The sequence below is a fragment of the Chinchilla lanigera genome, unplaced genomic scaffold (genome assembly GCF_000276665.1).
Source record: "Chinchilla lanigera isolate Chin_1 unplaced genomic scaffold, ChiLan1.0 scaffold00113, whole genome shotgun sequence".
Taxonomy (NCBI): Eukaryota; Metazoa; Chordata; class Mammalia; order Rodentia; family Chinchillidae; genus Chinchilla; species Chinchilla lanigera.
The window spans coordinates 5,083,229-5,099,660 of record NW_004955514.1 but is presented as its reverse complement, the minus strand read 5'-3'; the positions used below and the strand labels follow the sequence as shown (position 1 = coordinate 5,099,660).

The 16,432-nt window shown below is 54.6% G+C and overlaps 1 long non-coding RNA gene across 1 annotated transcript; it reads right to left on the bottom strand.

Annotated features, from left to right (window-relative positions):
• Positions 1-13,000: 13,000 nt before the first annotated feature.
• LOC102025610 lies at positions 13,001-14,986 on the bottom strand. Its single transcript, XR_264513.1, has 3 exons — positions 14,803-14,986; positions 14,032-14,158; positions 13,001-13,029 (listed from the first exon to the last, which is right to left on the bottom strand). It is a non-coding gene; the product is annotated as an uncharacterized LOC102025610 (long non-coding RNA).
• Between the last annotated feature and the right edge of the window lie 1,446 nt (positions 14,987-16,432).

The following is a 16,432-nucleotide window of genomic DNA, read 5'->3' as shown; positions in this document are numbered from 1 at the left end:
GCAGTGTTGGAGGAAGAGCAAAGAGGCAGGGGTGCTGGGATACAGTGTAAGATGAGGCCAGAAGTAGCCAGGGCCAGACAGATTCAACGAGCATTTCCAAGGGCTTCCTCTGCCCGCATATGGGTGTAGGCAGGAGCACATTTGATGGTACATCCCTCCCTGGAAGATGGGTACCTGTGCCCAGTGATCTTCGAGCCACAAGCAGGAGCACTGGGAGTGAATTTTTACACCTGCTCTGTGACCTGCTGTCTCGGGGAGGGACGGGGCCTTTGGGCCAGTTTCTTCATGGATAAAACGGTGTTTCCGCAAATGGACGGTGCACAGGCCTCTTCCTTCGCCCCTGCTGGGAAGCCGTCCCTTTCAGGCCAGCTGGGAGGTGGCTGAAGAAGACAACACAGCGACATCCAGAACTTCAGAGCCACACACCTATCCGTCCCCTTCGTTCCTCCAGCAGAGGACAGCCATGTCTTTACCAGTAGTAACCACCCGTTTCCTTTTTACAAAGGAGGAAACTGAGGCACAGGCACTTAATATGAGCTGCTCAGGTGCCCAAAGGAAGAACAAATTTGCATGACTGCAAAACTCATGTATCTGGCGTTTTCTCCTTCCGGTTTGTCCCTTGCATTGTAACACAGGTCCCCAGGCCTCAGCCCTGCTATGCCCGGCAGCCTCTCCATTCCGCGCTGTAGGTGGGGGCAGGGGGGGTGTCACCTGCCTCCAAGGCCCATGACACGAGGCGGACCGCAGGAGAGTGGAGATAGGCCGCTGAGGGCGCTGGGCTGGGAGCCTGAGAGCTGCCCCCCCCCCAGGGAAATGAGGCTCCAACGCAGAGCAGCTGCGTTTGCCAGCAGAGGCTGGGCCATGCAAGGGACAAGCTGTCACCTCGGGACATCATCGTCCCACACATCGGCCGAGGTCACCCGAAAAGGGGTGGAGAAGGCAGGTGGTCACCAGTGCACCCGTTAGTGACCGGGGCTGTGAGTGGCTTACAGCCCTCCTCTCTACCTTTTTCCGTTGGCCATGACTTGGCTCAGCGGTCCCTCACCCACCCGGAAGGAAATTTAGGTCAGGGAATTCTGGGAAGAAGAAACAGCCCTGACTATGCAGCGTCCGCCATGTTCTCAGCCTCATACACGGACCGAAGCCGAACGATGCTAGACGTACTCTGGAGGGAACAGGACAAGGATCTTGCAGCTGGCGTTCGGGAACGTATGGTCGCCAGAATCGCTTGTCCAACTTCCTTCCCTTCTGAGCCTTAATTTTCCCATTGATGAAGTGGGTGGTTGTTCCCAGCTTGTGGGCCACAGATCCCACAGGGGGCAAGGGTCCCAGTCAAGCCGACCCTGGTGCAGGTAGAGGGGGCGTCTGTGCTACTGGGGCGAAGAAGAGACACATTTATTTTCAGACACTACTGTCTCCGGCACAGATAGTCTCCACTGACATAATACGGAAGTATATTTTTTCCAAAGGTCGGTCTGTGCAGCACTTCACGAAGGGGCCTTCATCGTGGAGACAGCTGCAAGCGCAGAATTGGTTTATTTTATCAACCTTGAGAGCCCTCCGTGTACCAGTCCCTGGGCTTGGTTAATGAGCTAGAAAATATAGTATGCAGCCTTCAAAAGGCAAGGGCATTCTGACTCATGGCTGAATCTTGAAGGTGTTATGCTAAGTGAAACAAACCAGATGCAAAACATCAAACACCATAAGACCCATCTTACATGATGGAGGTAGAGCACTTGATCCATAGATTTAGAGGGTAGAATGGTAGGTGTGGGGCTGGCGGGGGGCGGGTGGAAGGGAATTACTGTCTCATGGAGGCAGAGTTCCTGTTTGGGAGGTTACAAATGGGTGGTGTGGATGGTTGCAGAGCACCATGAATGTGCTTAATGACACCGAAATGGACCCTTAAAAGTTTAGTTAACGTGGCTGGGCACGGTGGTGCACTCCTGTAATCCCAGCAGTTGGGAGGCGGAAACAAGAAGCATCATGGGGAGTTCAGGCCAGCCTGGACTGCATAGTGAGGTCCTGTACCCAAAAAGAAAAAGTTAAAATGGTAAGTCTTATGTGTGTTTTCTGGGAGAAGAAGACCCAGGGCTACCCTCTGATGTTCACCTGTGTGGGCTGCAGGGAGGGACAATATCCAGAGGGCAGGAGCGGCTGCAGCCTCTCGGGTTCCAACTCTGCATCCCAGGGCTCCTGCTGCAGCTCCGGGAGGCTCAGGGGCCCAGCTGTAGTCTCAAAGGCATTTCTGAGATGCCTGGCCCAGGAGGGCACCGTTTCCTGCATGGCGGCGACAGGGCTGGGCCGGGATCTCTCCGGGCGCAAGCTGACCTCTCCGGCTGGCTTCTCCTGGCCGGTGCCACGCGGCATCTGGAACCTCTAAAAAGTTCATTTAGCATGAAGGCAGAGGTGGTGGCATTCAGGGTCTGCCCCTTAATGGGAAACCAAACTGCCCTTTAAAAAGGAATTAATTCAAAATAAGTCCTCGGGATCCCAAATCATTAACAGACGTGTTCCAAAAACGTCGAGTAATTGCGGCTCGGGGAGGGGGTGCCGAGAAGACCTCCGTCCTCGTCCTCTGTGGGTTTCAGGGGAAGAGCTCGGGGAGATCCCGACTTCAAACAGGACGGCTGGGCTTCTTCAATGGGGGGCATCTGGGGAAGGAATTTCAGCTTCGTTTTCCTTTCACCGTCTCCTGGCTTCCCAGCGGGGGACGAGAGGTTAAAACCCAAGGAGCATGGCTGCCCTTGGATTCTTCCAGCCCCTTGGAAATAGACACTGGACCTACTGATGGTATGGCTGTGGAGCCTGAGACTCTTCATCAAGTCTCAGAACCAGGCCCCAGCTGGGCACGATGGCACACACCCATAATCCCAGCGCTCTGGGAGGCTGAGGCAGGAAGATCGCAAGTTTGAGCCTCACCTAGGCAAAGATGTAGCTTAGTGTGAAGGCTCTTGTTGGGGGGGGGGTTCTGAATGCCAAGACAAGGGATTGTGCTGTCCTACAGAATTACAGAAGGGCTCAGAAGGGTTGAGCAACTTACCCCGTGCCGCCCAGCTGTGGGATTATCTGCAGCCCGCATTTCCTGGCAAGGGAGGCTTGAGGAAGTGAAGAGATACGGGGTCCCCTCCAGCTGGAGTGTGCTGAGTTGCGGTCCTGGAGGCTCCCTGGAGGAGGTGGTTTGTTTCTGGGCCTCTACTGTGGTGTCAGAGCTGTGGTCCGCCTGGCCCCAAGCCCTGGCTGTCTGGGAGGTTCCCCCATAGAGCCAGCAAAGAGGGGAAGCCTCCCGGTCTTGGGGTCCCCTCCCCTCCCTGCCCTGCTGCTGCCACCCCAGCTCTGCCCAGCCCCGCCAGCACCCCCGAGAGGCTGCCGGGTGCCCCAGCCACTTCCGCCTCTAATCTGACAGTGATAGCAGGCGCTGCCTTCCTTCTGTCCCCTGTCCCCGTCCCCTGAGCCGAGCCGGGCCTGATAGGGTCCTGTCACAAAGTCCGGTTGGACTGGGCTGAAGACAGACAGAAACTGATAAAGCTCTTTTGATCTCGGATCTGCAATGCAGCTCTGAAAATAATAAACTGAAGCACAGGGCATGTGGTGATCACCCAGCCCTGGGGTAGCAAGGACTGGTCGGCCCGCAGCTCGGCCGGGTTCCCCAGGCGGAGGCGGCTGGGGAGGGACCCCGGCTGGGAAGAGCAAGGAGCCTAATTAGGTGAAAATCATTGAAATGGTTTTCAAGACACCCTTGATTTAAAGCATTTATCACCACCCGGACCGCATAATTAACACGGGACAAACGACTGAACAAAAGCTCTTCTACTCTGTGGGATTGTGTTAATTTTCATTAATCTTATATATTACCATCTCTTTGCAAATGAATGTTATCTTAAAGGCCCAAATGCCTCTTTTGATCTTGAGAGGGAAGGAGGGCTGGGAGGAGGGAATGGCAACTTGCGTTTATTTGGAAATGACATTTTAACCGTGTCCTCCTAGCAGGGATCAGAAGTTTTTACTGTTCAGGAATCCAGCCACAAAAAGAGGCGAGTTCTGTGTGGGGTGCTGAGATACTGTCCCCCAGAACGCGAGAAGGTCGCTCAAGGTCTCCTTTAGTTTCATGATTTATCATGGCTCTAAAAGGATACACTGGGATTCTGAGATAATTTTCCCTTCAACATGTCTGCTTCCTGTCCATGGGAGCCCAGGGGGTTTCCAAAGTCCTTGTGATTTAAAAAATAATCAATGAAGACCTTATCATTAACTAGGAATAATGACCACCTTAGTATTAATAACACCCATATGCTGGGTGCGGTGGTACAGGCAGGTAATCTGTGGGATCTGGGAGGCTGAGGCAGGATGATCCCAAATTTCAGTCAAGCCTGGACAACGTAGCAATTTAGTGAGAACCTGTCTCAAAGTAAACAAATAAAAACTGTTCGGTGCATAGGCCCTGGGTACAATCTCCTGTACTGCAAAAAGAAAATGAATGAATAAATGAATGAATGAACTAAACAAATGGTAGGATTCCATCTATAAATATATTGAGTGTGCTTGACACAGTGGGAAGAGTGATTTATAAGACACCATTCTTGCCTTCCGTGGATGTGATGAATTAGTTATACAGTAATAATTCCAGCAATAACAGGCACGGTTGAGGGGCCTGTGAGGTAGGAGATTAGAGCTGGGCACAGCAGACAACTCCTGGGCGGAATGTGTCAAAGGTCTTAAAAACCCCTGGCTTACAGTTTGAGGCGGATGATTCTCCAGAGTAGGACAAGCACAGAACATGGGACCCAAAGTGACCCCGGGGCTCCTGACACTGTGCATGCGACCAATCAGAAAGCCATATTCTCAGTCCTTCATTTGAATCTGGCACTGTCACAGGACCAATCGGGGATGCTATCTTCAGTCCCTCATTTGCATGGACACACCCAATCAAAAGCTGTTTTATCTGAGCCTTCATTTACGTGTGGCAGGAAACCAAGGGAGTCTGAGTTCGCCTGTGTGAGCGTTTATACCCGGCGTGACACCGAGTGAGTTTCTGATAGGACAAACTTCCCAATGCCTTATGTACACAGGCGCCAGCCAGGGGCGTTTGGGTGCAAAAGACCCACTTCCCCTCATCCGCGTGCCGCCTGAGACCTCTCACAGCCCACCCTCTTCCTGGACAGCGTGCCTCTTTCCGCCTTCAGTTAACGTGGGGTCACTCTCTGTGTCTTATCCAAGTGTTGGGGACACCGAGGACCTGGGAAGCAGCCCCATGGGACCTTCCCTCCAGGGACGCCCACGTGATGGGTACCATGCCCAGGCACAGCGTTCATCCGAATGCTGTCCTGTCCTCGGAGGTGAAGCAGCAGAGCCTCAGAGAGGCTGGGAGGTTGTCCGTGGTCACCCGGCATGCAAGCCACCACGATGGCGGCCACTCCGGGTCCCACGCTGTAAGCACTGTCTGCTAAAGCACATCTGCAGCTGCAGGCAACATTGTCCCCACTTTGCAGATGAGGAAACTGAGGCACAGAGCAGAAAGACACTTGAGGGCGACAGCAGACTGCACAGCTCCCAGCCCTGGGGCATTCTGGGGTGTGGGGCGCAGGCCCTGAGGAGAGGAGGGTCCCAGATAAGGCCGAGTGTGTTCCCACAGCCGAGCAGCCTGTACACGGAGCCAAGCTGTTTACTCAGCTTTGGGGGAGAGATTGCGTCATAGGCCCTGGCCGTCGATAAAGCTGGGCTGTTTTCAAACCAAACACAGGGAGCTCGGGAAGAAAGGTCTCCTGTTCCCTGTGGATCTTTCCAGCCGTGTCACCGACCACATATCTCCTGGGTTCGTGGGGGACGTGGAAGTGCGCTCCCCAAGAGAGGGGACTGCCATGGGCAACTTCAAAGGACAGCCATCCAGGAAGCCGAGGCTTGGACAGCCCCCTCAGCCCTTCAAAGAGGAGGCTGGACACATGGAAGGAGTGCGGCCCGGTCACCCCGGCCAAGGGCCTCTTGGCCACAGAGTGGTCTGTAGGGAGAGTGGGTTCCGACGTGGCCCAGGGCACAGGAGGGAGCAAGTAGCCAGACCACAAGGGCTCCAAGGCCCTGAAACTTCCCGTATATGATCCTACAATCCCAGCACTCAGGAGGCTGAGGCAGGAGGATTGCTTTGAGTTCCAGGCAGTTTAGTCTATGGAAAGAATTCAAGGCAGCCAGAACTACATGTTGAGACCCTCTCTCAAAAGAGAGAGAGAGAGAGAAGAAAAGAAAAACGTGTGATAACATGGAAAGCTGGCTGTGGCTATTCTTCTAGGACAAAAATGTGTCCTCAAGCAGTCCATGATCAGCTCCTGAAAATTAAGCAAGTACAAATACTAACTCTCTGCTTTTTAAACGAGCCAAGCTGGGTGTTCTCTGACGTTTAACGTTTTGCTACAAGGAGGCGGGGAAGGGGAGGTTTTCCCTTTTCTGTTGTGTGGCTTGTGTTTTCTGGGTTGTCAGGAACACAGTGAGGAGGAGGCCCGCGGTGGGGTGACGATGCGGATAAAGGAAATTAATGGAGGGCTGCGACATGGGGTGCTGGAAGCTGCACAGAAAGGCAGGCTGGGCCTGTCCCAGTCCCAGGGATCTGCACACTGCAGAACAGCTCACTTCCTTCCCTACCTTCCTGACCCCTCCCGGGGTCTGGGTCCTGCTCTACCCCTGCCCCATGCCCGGGCTCCCTCCCTCGGCCCGAGCCCAGGCAGGGGGCACCCACGGGCTCCGCCCTGACCCGGCCAGCCTGAGGGGCATCTGGCTCTCATGTCACCCGTCCAGGCCTCCTTGGCCAGCCACATCCTGATGCCCCAGGGCCAGCCCTGCGGGGGACAGGCCAGAGAACGCTGTGTCTGGATCTCAGGCATCTCCCTGACACCCTGTGGCCTGATCTTTTGCTGTTTCAGTTTATCGCAAATGATTTCCCAAGCCGGTGGATTTAATTACATTACACTTAGGGAAATTGGTGCCATTTCTTAATTACTTTTATAGTCGAAAAGCAATTACTTAGCGATTGCAGGAAGGTCTTCTTGTGTTTCCCAGAGCTCTGCAGCCTGAAACATGTCTGCAGGGATGCTTTGAAGAGGCCAGGGCGCCCCTGCAGTAACTGCAACCGGGGTAATTGGGTTTGGGGCGAAGGGTAAATTTTGTGGGATAGAACTGGATAAAATAATGCTCTTTAAAAAAAAAAAAAGCGTAATCCCTCCAGTCTCTGAAGCCAAAACCTGCCAGACACCCTTACTTCACCCGTCCTCACTTTGCGGCTGGTCCTGCCGTGCACGGCTTTGACTCCACCTGCTGATTCTTGGACACCTGCCCAAGACTCTGCTTCCCTGTCTGGCCCAGGCCACTGTGACACAGCTCACCTGGGATAGCAGTGGCCGTGTAATCTGTGAGAGTCGGTGGTCTCCCCGTGACCCCCGGGGGAAAACGGCGAGAGGATGTAGAAAATAAAGACAAGAGACCATAGCCAGGCCCAGGTGGAGTTACCTCTTGCCTGATGAGCAGGAGGACTCACTTCAACAGTAGGGGTGTTTATTTTATACACTTGCAAAGTTAGTATCAGGAGAGATAACGTTGCCTAGCGACTAGCGACTGTAATTGTCCGGCAGGATGCCTTTTTCAATACTGAGGTAGCATGACTGCTCGACCAATAACCAGCTCCAGTGGCTCTCAACAGTGGTTTCCCTGGGTCCACCCTGGCGTCTTTCATGGGTTGAATCATGGTCCCGAAGGACGTGTCCACCCAGAACCTGTGAGCTTTATTTGTAAGAGGGGCCTTGGCGGATGCAACCCCATTAAGCTAAGGAGCTGGAGATGAGGACATCCTGCATTAGCCAAGTGTACCCCAAGTCAGTGGCAAGCGAGCACCTGCAAGAGAAACGAAGAAAACCCTCAAGGGGTGAGGCCACGAGAAGGGGCAGGCAGGTGGGGTGCTGTATCTGCCAGCCATGGGGCAGCAAGGACGGCCGGAAGTCACCGGAAGCCGGAAGAGGGGCCAGGGCCAGGTCCTTCCTCAGAGCGCCAAGAAGGGATGAACCGAGCGGCTCCTTCATTTTGGACTTCTGTCTTCAGAACCATGGGCAAACACATTTCTGTTGTTTTAAGCACCCTGCTTTGCGGTCAGTGTCACAGCAGCTGCAGCCCCTTCTGGCAATTTCCACCCCTGCCACTCTTGGGCCCAAGCCCTAAAATCTGCACTCCCACTCCATGGGAAAGGACTCGGCCCCTGGCCCCTCTCTCTGCTCTGTCCTGCTGCCTGGCTTGGAGCTGTGGCTTCTTTGCCTGTGCTCAGACAGAGCACCCACTCTTCCCTGGAGCCTGCACCCCTGCTGTGACCCTCTTTCCCAGGCCCCTCACTGTCGCTGCAGCTGGGGCTCCTGCTACAAGCTGTGGCCTTGAGGAGCCTTCCCTGTCCACTTCCTCTTGACCCTGGGCTACCCCGGAATGGGAGCCCCCAGGACTCAGCCCTGTCCGCATATTCTCCTTTTCCGTCCTACTGTGCCTAAAGCAGCACCTCGGACAGATGAGCTCAGAGCGCTTGACACAGGACAAACGTGGTATCGGGTGAGGAGGGAGGGTGCTGGGAGGTCCTGGCCTTGTGTCCCCGCGTGGGTGTGTCCCGAGTGTGGATGCGCGCAACCCTGGGTGTCCCATCCTGTTCTTCTGCACGGACCACGTAGGATGTCACGGCAGGATTGAGGCCGGGAAGCCTCCCGAGCCAGGCTGGAATCCTAGTGGGCCCACTCTCCTATGGAGAAACTCAGAACCATGACGTTCTCATCTGTAATGCAGGCTAAGAAAGCTGTACCTGGCAGCAGCTAAGGGGTGAAGCTAGGAGCAGTGAGATGGCCCCTGGGTAGCAGGGTCCGCTGGAGTGATGCCAGTCTCCCTGTAATGAACTTAGTGGACATGAGCGCCCAGCCGGGATCCACTTTCCCAGAGCCCCTTTCAGCCAGGTATGGCCCTGGGATCAAGCTTTGGCTGATCAGTGGGTGAACAGATGTGATGTGTGTGACTTCCAGAGTGTGTCCTCTCTCTGGCTTTTTTTCTCTCACTGGCTGGAGCATGGATGTGGAGCTGGGGGCACTTTGTTGGGCCATGAGGTTGAAGTTTCATATGAAGACAGAGGAAGAAGATGGAGGAAATCTGGACCCCTAAAGAGAGAAACGGGTCTCTATCTTGTCAGCCACTCTTAGCTCAGGTGCTGTCAGAGCCACTGAGCCTGGATAGCTGGTGCACTTGGTTTCTGCCTTCCTGCCGCGAGTGTCTTCATTCAGACAGCCACTGAGGGGAGATGACCAAGCTGTCTCTCTCTTCCTGGCTATAGAGAGCCCTTCCCTGTTCTCATCGTGGCCCAGGAAGTTTATATTTATAATCCCATGAAAAGTTATTGGAATTCAAATAATTAATTCCAATCTACCACTTCCAGGACAACCCATGGCGAGAATAAAGACACTAAGCCATATTTGTAGTTATGGAGCCAAGGGGTCCTAAGTCCAGCCATTGGCTAACCGAAACACAGGCCTCGACCCAAGGCTGAACTCAGGTTTTATTCATTCATGAAGAAGGGAGTGGCTTGAGGGTGAGTGACTGTGAGAACCGTGGGAAGTAGGTGAGCGCCATGAGCTGGGCTAGGTAGGAGGCCTGAAATCACCCCTGATGTATGCAGAGAGAAGGATCTGCAGAAGAGTAATCTGCATGACACAGCTGAGATAGCATCTAATGTTTTGGGGTTGGTGCTTCAGCTCTGATGTGTAGTCTTTGCAGCCCCAGGAAGTCATAGCCTCTATTCCCAAGGCTCAGTCCCAGTCTACCAGTGGAGCATTGGCTCACACATCCCACCTCATCCCATTTCACTCATGGGAACAACGGGAATCCGGGGAAACACGCCTGCCATCTTCAAAGACCACCATCAGCACCTTGGCTAGACTGATATGCATTGCTTTAAAGCCAATCGAAAGGATAAGGAAAGGGTCCTGGCCAGCTCTGTACACATCAACACATGGAAATAGGATCAGGCTCAGCCAACATGGAGGCAATTGCTCCTCTTTCGAGGAGAGTCGCCTAGGTGGTCCTCCACACTGGTGATGCAAAGCCCACTCAGTGCTGGGTGTGGTGTTGGAGGTGGGTCAGTGGCTGGAGCAGACAAGGCCGCCACTCCAAGGACCTTCACCCATATCGTCTGCAGGAGGGCTGAGCTGGTGAGGGGCTCTGTGTCCTCTCCAGGAGGTGACATGTAACCCAAGGCCTGAGAGGGAGTGGTCAGGAACCTTCCCTTCCCAGCTCCAAGGGCCCTGGTGCTCGGGGTTCTCTCCTCCTTCCAGGGCAATCACCTGGGCAGCCGCTCACCCCTCACTTCCTGCTACCTCCTGTTCACTCAGGAGGAGCCACAGCCAAAACCACAGGCTGAATCCGGGCAGAGGGACACATTACTTAGCCCCCACAGAGGGCTCTTCCCGAGCGGGCCCAGGTCTGGGTCAGCTCCAGAGCCCAGGGGTGTCCTCCTTGTGCACCTTCGTCTCTCAGGGCTTAGCAGGCCACACTGGGGTTCTTCCTGTGTCAGTCTCTCAGGGGCTGCAATCTTGGTGAGCAGGTAAGCTGCCCGTGGAGCTCCCGCCTGGGGGGCTGTGGATGTCACTCCTTTATGTTCCAGTCATGTATTGCTTAGGGCCCACCCTGAGCACTGAGGATTGGGGCTTGGGGGCCGGGACGGGGTTCCAGACCCTGCACTCAGGAGCTGTGGTCTGGAACAATCACATTCAGTGTGGGGTGGGGAGTGGCTCCAGGGGCTTCCCCGAGATGAAGCTATGGGTGCTCAAGGCCCTCAGAGAGCCGTGGAATATGACAGGGAACCTATATTATATACAAGTGTTTATATAAAATACAGGGAGTGTTTAAATTAAAAAATCATTACAGTAAAAGGCACTGCCACGAAGCTCCCTCACCCCCTCTTCCAACACCCTTATCCCATTGTTCTTACCACTTTCAGAAGCAGCTCTGGAAGTCCTCTGTCATGAGTGTCTGCCATCATTTTTGCTACCAAGGCTGCCTTGATGTCTTGGACTGATTCAACAGGTTTCTCCTCCACTGTCATTTTGACTTTGGAAAGAGGCAGAAGTCGCATGCTGCCAGATCTGTAGATCAAGTGGATGACCACACAGTGTCATGTGTTTAGGAATCTGTCCTCCTGCGGGATGGTGCTTGACCACAACACTCACCGTGGTTTCCATCACACCTCATGAAGACACAGAAGAGGACTTGCAGAACTCCTGCAGAAAGTGGCCGGAACGACGGGGTGAGCGTGTTCACAGTGAGCGGGGAGGACTTTGAGGGGAAATTCATGGCAATGTGTCTTTTACTGTAATACATTTTTAAAATGTGAACATCGCCCCATCTAATGTGAGTGTCCGACAGAGCGGCTCCCCCAGGCCTTTGGGCCCCGCGTTCGTGAATCTCTCGCAGAAGCGTGCACTGGACGCATGTTCTACTTGTCTCTCGTTGCTCTTTCACTGTAGGATGTGGCTGTGAGCCCTGCCGTGGGTGAGGGAGGGTGTCATTTTCTCCCCCCAGGCTGTGAAAGCCTGAGCCGGGAGTTCCTGTGGGGGCCTGGGGGGCCTCTGTCTCATGTAGCTGCTGTGTCGCTTCAGACCCCAGAAGTCGGCTCTCTGAGCCTGGATGCGGCCGGCTGGCCATCCTGGTGTCGGCGCCCTGCTCTCCCAGGCTCACCCAAGGTCATGGGCGGGCGCTGGGCGGGGCTGGTTCTGTGGCCACCTCCCTCCGTCTTCACACAGCCTTCTCCGCAGTGTGCTCTTCCTATGTCCTTCTTCCCGCAAACACAGCAACCGCTGAGCTGGGGCCACCCTCCCCTCATGTGGCCCCGTACCACCTTGATCACGTCCCAAATGCCCGATTTCCATGTATGGTTCCTTCCCAGATATCCAGGGGAGCAGTAGGGCGCATCTCTTGGGGCGCACGATTCCAGCCCCCTAGGGTGCTCGTGATCTAACCTTCGCTCTGAATCCTGAGTCATGCAGCTCAGGGGCTCACCCAGGCTGCTCTGGGAGCGGGGCTTGCTTGGGCTGTCCTGCGCGTTCCCTCTGTCGCCGCCCCAGCCAGGCAGACTCACCCCAGGAAGGATGCAGGGCCCAGCAACATCACTGTGATGGAACAGGGAGCAGGAACCCCAGTACAGTGACGAGGGTGGGACGTGTGGTGTGCAGCAGGGATGGAGAACGGGGAGCTGTGCTCCAGTCTCTGGCACCTGGGGACATCCGGGGAGGGGTCCAAGAAGGTTGGCAGCACCTGCCTGAGGGAAAGGAAGGGCCTGCGGTCTTGGGTCCAGGGGTGCAGTGGGAGGTGGGCTGGGTGGAGCAGCCCCACCTTTGCCCCATATTCTTACTCTGGGTGAAGCCCCCTTGGGTCCAAAAACACCTTGGGTGATGGAAAGGAGATGACCTTGCACTGTGATGGGTCAGTGACCTGTCCAAAGGGACCGGAAGCCATGCTCTGTGTCTGTGAACCAGCTAGGCTTCCACCTCCCCCGTGTTAATAGGTTCTGGCCTGGCTGCAGGCCTGGCCTCGGGAGTGGGGGGGAGGAAGAGGAAGAGGAAGAGGGGAGGAAAATAAGAGGAGGGGGAATGGAAGGGGGAGGAGGAGAGAGGGAGGAAGGGGAGGAGGAAGAAGGAGAGCAGGAGGAGGAGCAGCTCCCCTGAAGTAGCCCAGCTTGCAGTGTTTGGCTGTTTGCATTTCTTGACAAAGGAAATTTGTTGGGCTTAAGTCGCCAAGGGTTTGCATCTGGATCCGATGATGTTTGGCTGGGGGCGAGCAGAGCTGGCTGGGCCTCCATGTAATTAACTTAAGTGCTCCGAAGATGAAAGCTTATTTGCCTGATCCCGGATTACCAGGAGCGCCTCGAAGGTGGGCAGGGCGGCCTGGCGAGTTATCTCCTGCTCTTGAAGTCTGCACGATACCACAGTGGACAATGGAAATCAGGAAGTTTGGGCATGTTGGAATTTATTAAATTTGCTGTAAAAAAGAAAGAAAAGGGTTCTAGAGACCAGTGCAAAGAGGTTAAGTGGAAACATAACTTTACATAATGAAGTGGTTAATCATATTTTGCTTTAGAAACACTAATATCATAAATTGGCCTCATTTTTGAGCTTCCAGTTTCAACAATAGAACAGAGACATTAATTTCCTGGTTGGGCATAACTTCTGGGCCTTTCCTCCAGGGATGCTGCTTTCTCTTTCTCCTCCTCCCTTCTCCTCCTCCTCCTCTCCCCTCACGCCCCTCCCTCTTTCTCCTGCTCCTCCCTTCCCTCACCCACCGAGGAAGATTGCTTTGATCCTAGATGCTCCTCGGGCCCAGGGGCGGGGTGTGGGGTGGGGGATTCCTACAGGTGATTTTTCGGCCCGAATTCCACTGTGACAGCAATGATTTATTTTAACTACTAACCCAGGAAAGCAGGCGCCACCAGGATGAATACCTCCACTAGCCCCTAGCAGACTAATTTTACTGTTTATGAATCACTAATATGCTTAAGGCGGGGAGCACCATCGTAGATAACTACGAGTCAGACGGTGAGCCAAGACCTCATGGGGCGCAAACAGTTCCACATGGGGCGATGCCCGGCCGGCCAGCGGCCAGCGAGGGAACACATGGGGTCCAGATCGCCGCCCCACCTCCGCGGCCCACGGAGGCTACTGGCAGATGAAGCACTTTCATCTCTCCCAGGGAGATAAACAGGCCGGTCTGGATGGGCCTCTTTATTTACAAAAGAAAATTAAATCCGTTTTAACACTTGCACCGTTCATGGGAAACACATGTTGTCTGGTAATTGTTTTGAACTCATTTCGAGCCGGGGCCGCTGCACACTGGGCCGCTCTGGCGTTTTTGCACGGTGAGAGATGGCTATGGAATTTGCTAGGAATTTCTTCCCAATTCCAGAGGATCCAAGAAGGGGGCAGTGCTTGGGCGACCTGGCAGACAGCTCAGTTCCCTTCCTGCCTCCTGGAGGGTCGCGCTTACCCCTTGTCAGGAGAGGCCTGGCTCTGGCACCCCTAGCTCTGGAGAGCTTATCGGGGACTGGAATGGATGGAAGGGACTCGCAGCCCTAAGCAAGCCCGACAGGACTGCCTCCGGCCTGGGCGTTGTGCTGAAAGAAAAAGGAAAGTTCCAATGATTTCCCTAAGAGTTCCTGGTTGAGCTTTACAGCCGCAAGGAGGCATCACTCCCATACCCAGTGTCCCCTGGCCCTAGGCCTGCGATCTTCTTAGGGTCCTGTGTGCTGGGTGGCCCATGGAACTTGTTAATTGCAGGTTTCTTCCGAGGTGGGGTGGGCCTGAGATTCAGGATGCAAAACACCAAGCCGGCTCTGCCCTGAGCTGAGCGCCTGACTCCACAGCTCTCGGTGGACCTGAGAAGCTGCGTCTCCAGTGAGCCCAGGACCAGACTCACTCGAGAGTGCAGTCTGGCACCAGTGCCCTCTCTGTGGAAACTGAGGCACAGTGCGATTTGTTTTTTCCTTCTCGAGGTCACCTTGCCAGAGGGTGGCAGGACTGGAGTCGCCCCCAGGCCCTTGCTTGGCCTCCTAGGCATGGAGGAGTCTGAGAAGTGGTCGCATCCCCTCTCCCACGGGGTTGCCTATGCCCAGGCCCAGATGGCTCTGCCTGAGGGCCTAGGTGGGGTGCTGAGGAGCACTGGGCCGCCGCTGCTCCCCCGGGTGCCTCGGATCTGGCTGCTCCCCTGCCTGGAGTGCCTTCTCCCGTTCTTCCTCTGCCTCTGATTAGGGTTACTTACCTCTTTCCGGGCAGCCCCGTCCTCCGGTGCCTTTCGCAGTATGCCTCTCACCACCATCATTCAGGAGGTGGGAGCACAGCCTGTGGTGAGAGTCTGAATGCAAAGATGTGTTAGAGCACGAAGACACACTGCCAATAACCGCCTCCGAGTCCTGCCCCTTGCTTTGAGCACTTGCCCCATTGCGCCTGCCGCTTTCCGCAGCAGCTCCGGAAGCCCTCTTTCCTGAGTGTCTTTAATTGTGATGTCAAGGTAGCTGTGATGTCCTCAGCTGATTCAAAACATTTCCCTTTCATGGTCATTTTGACTTTGGGGAAGAGCCAGAAGTCGCACAGTGCTGGATCTGGGGATAAGGTGGGTGAGGACGCAGTGCCGGGTTTCTACGAGACTGCCCCCTTCCGTTGGATGGTCCTGGGCAGCAGCATGCACTACTTTTGATCACAACTCATAAAGATACTAGTGAAAGAGGACTTCCGGAACTGCTTCCTAAAGTGCCAAGAACGATGGGATAAGTGTGTCTGAAGCCAGCAAGAGTCTTTCAGAGGGGTTGGTGGCAATGTGTCTCTCACTGTAGTAAGCATTTTATTTAAACACACACCACACTGATCAGCCTGTCCTTGTAACCATTTCTCTATGTTCGCTGTTTGCAGATAAGAGACGGTGAGTTGGGTCCTTTTTGAAGCCGCAGGAAACTAGAGAAAGTGGTAAGCAGATATTTCTTACAGTTTCACGGTGAGAGGGCAACCAGGAAAGGCTTCCGAGAGGAGGTGAAGCTTGAATTTGAGCTCAGAGTCCTCAGGCAGCTGCAGCAGAGGGTGGTACTATGCCCAGAGCCCAGGAGGGCAGGCACTGGAGCCAGGCTCTGGATTCAAATCCTGCCCCTGTGACCAAGCAGCCCTATGACCTGGGGAGGGGCTGAGTACACGTGTGTGCCTCGAGGTTCTGATTTGCACAGTGGGGTTTCATCCAGTGAGCACAGGGACATGGACAACAAGTGGTCCTCGCTGTCCTCACCAGGGGTTACGGCGAAGAGGAGGGCAACAGGAGCAGTAAGTTCAGAAGCCCTGGGATGCTGGCTGGAGTGGCACTTGTCCCAGCTTCAGGACATGCAAGGGACAGGTGGTTCCTCTGATCACGGCAACCGAATGAACCCTGCTTGTCCACCAGAGGAAGGTGCTGTGCCCGGTACCTAGTCACGCATGGAGGCATTTGGCGTCGGAGCTGCCCAGCAACTGTCCCTCCCAGTGCCTTGAGCCGTCAGGGAAACCACAGCATCCTGACTTAGACTGAGACAGTCACACACGCAGAAGGTGAGGTGCAGCAGGGGAGCGCCTGGGTCCCCGGGAGCCCAGCCCACTCCGGATGCCAAAGTCTGCCTCTAGCCGTACATATTTGCACATATCATTTGCATATATTCGCATTGAGGGTAAGCTCTTTGAGGCTGGCTTGTGCCTCAAGGTCAGGAGCTTGGACATTGCCTGAATTTATCTCGATGTTTGTATTTCCTACTTTGCTGTTTGCATGTTTGGGGCTGGGAACAAACAGGCGCTTTCTTCTGCAGCTTTTCCCTTTGGAAAGGAATTTTCCCTTTGGAAACAAGGAATGATATTTGATCTTCCCAATCAACATGCAG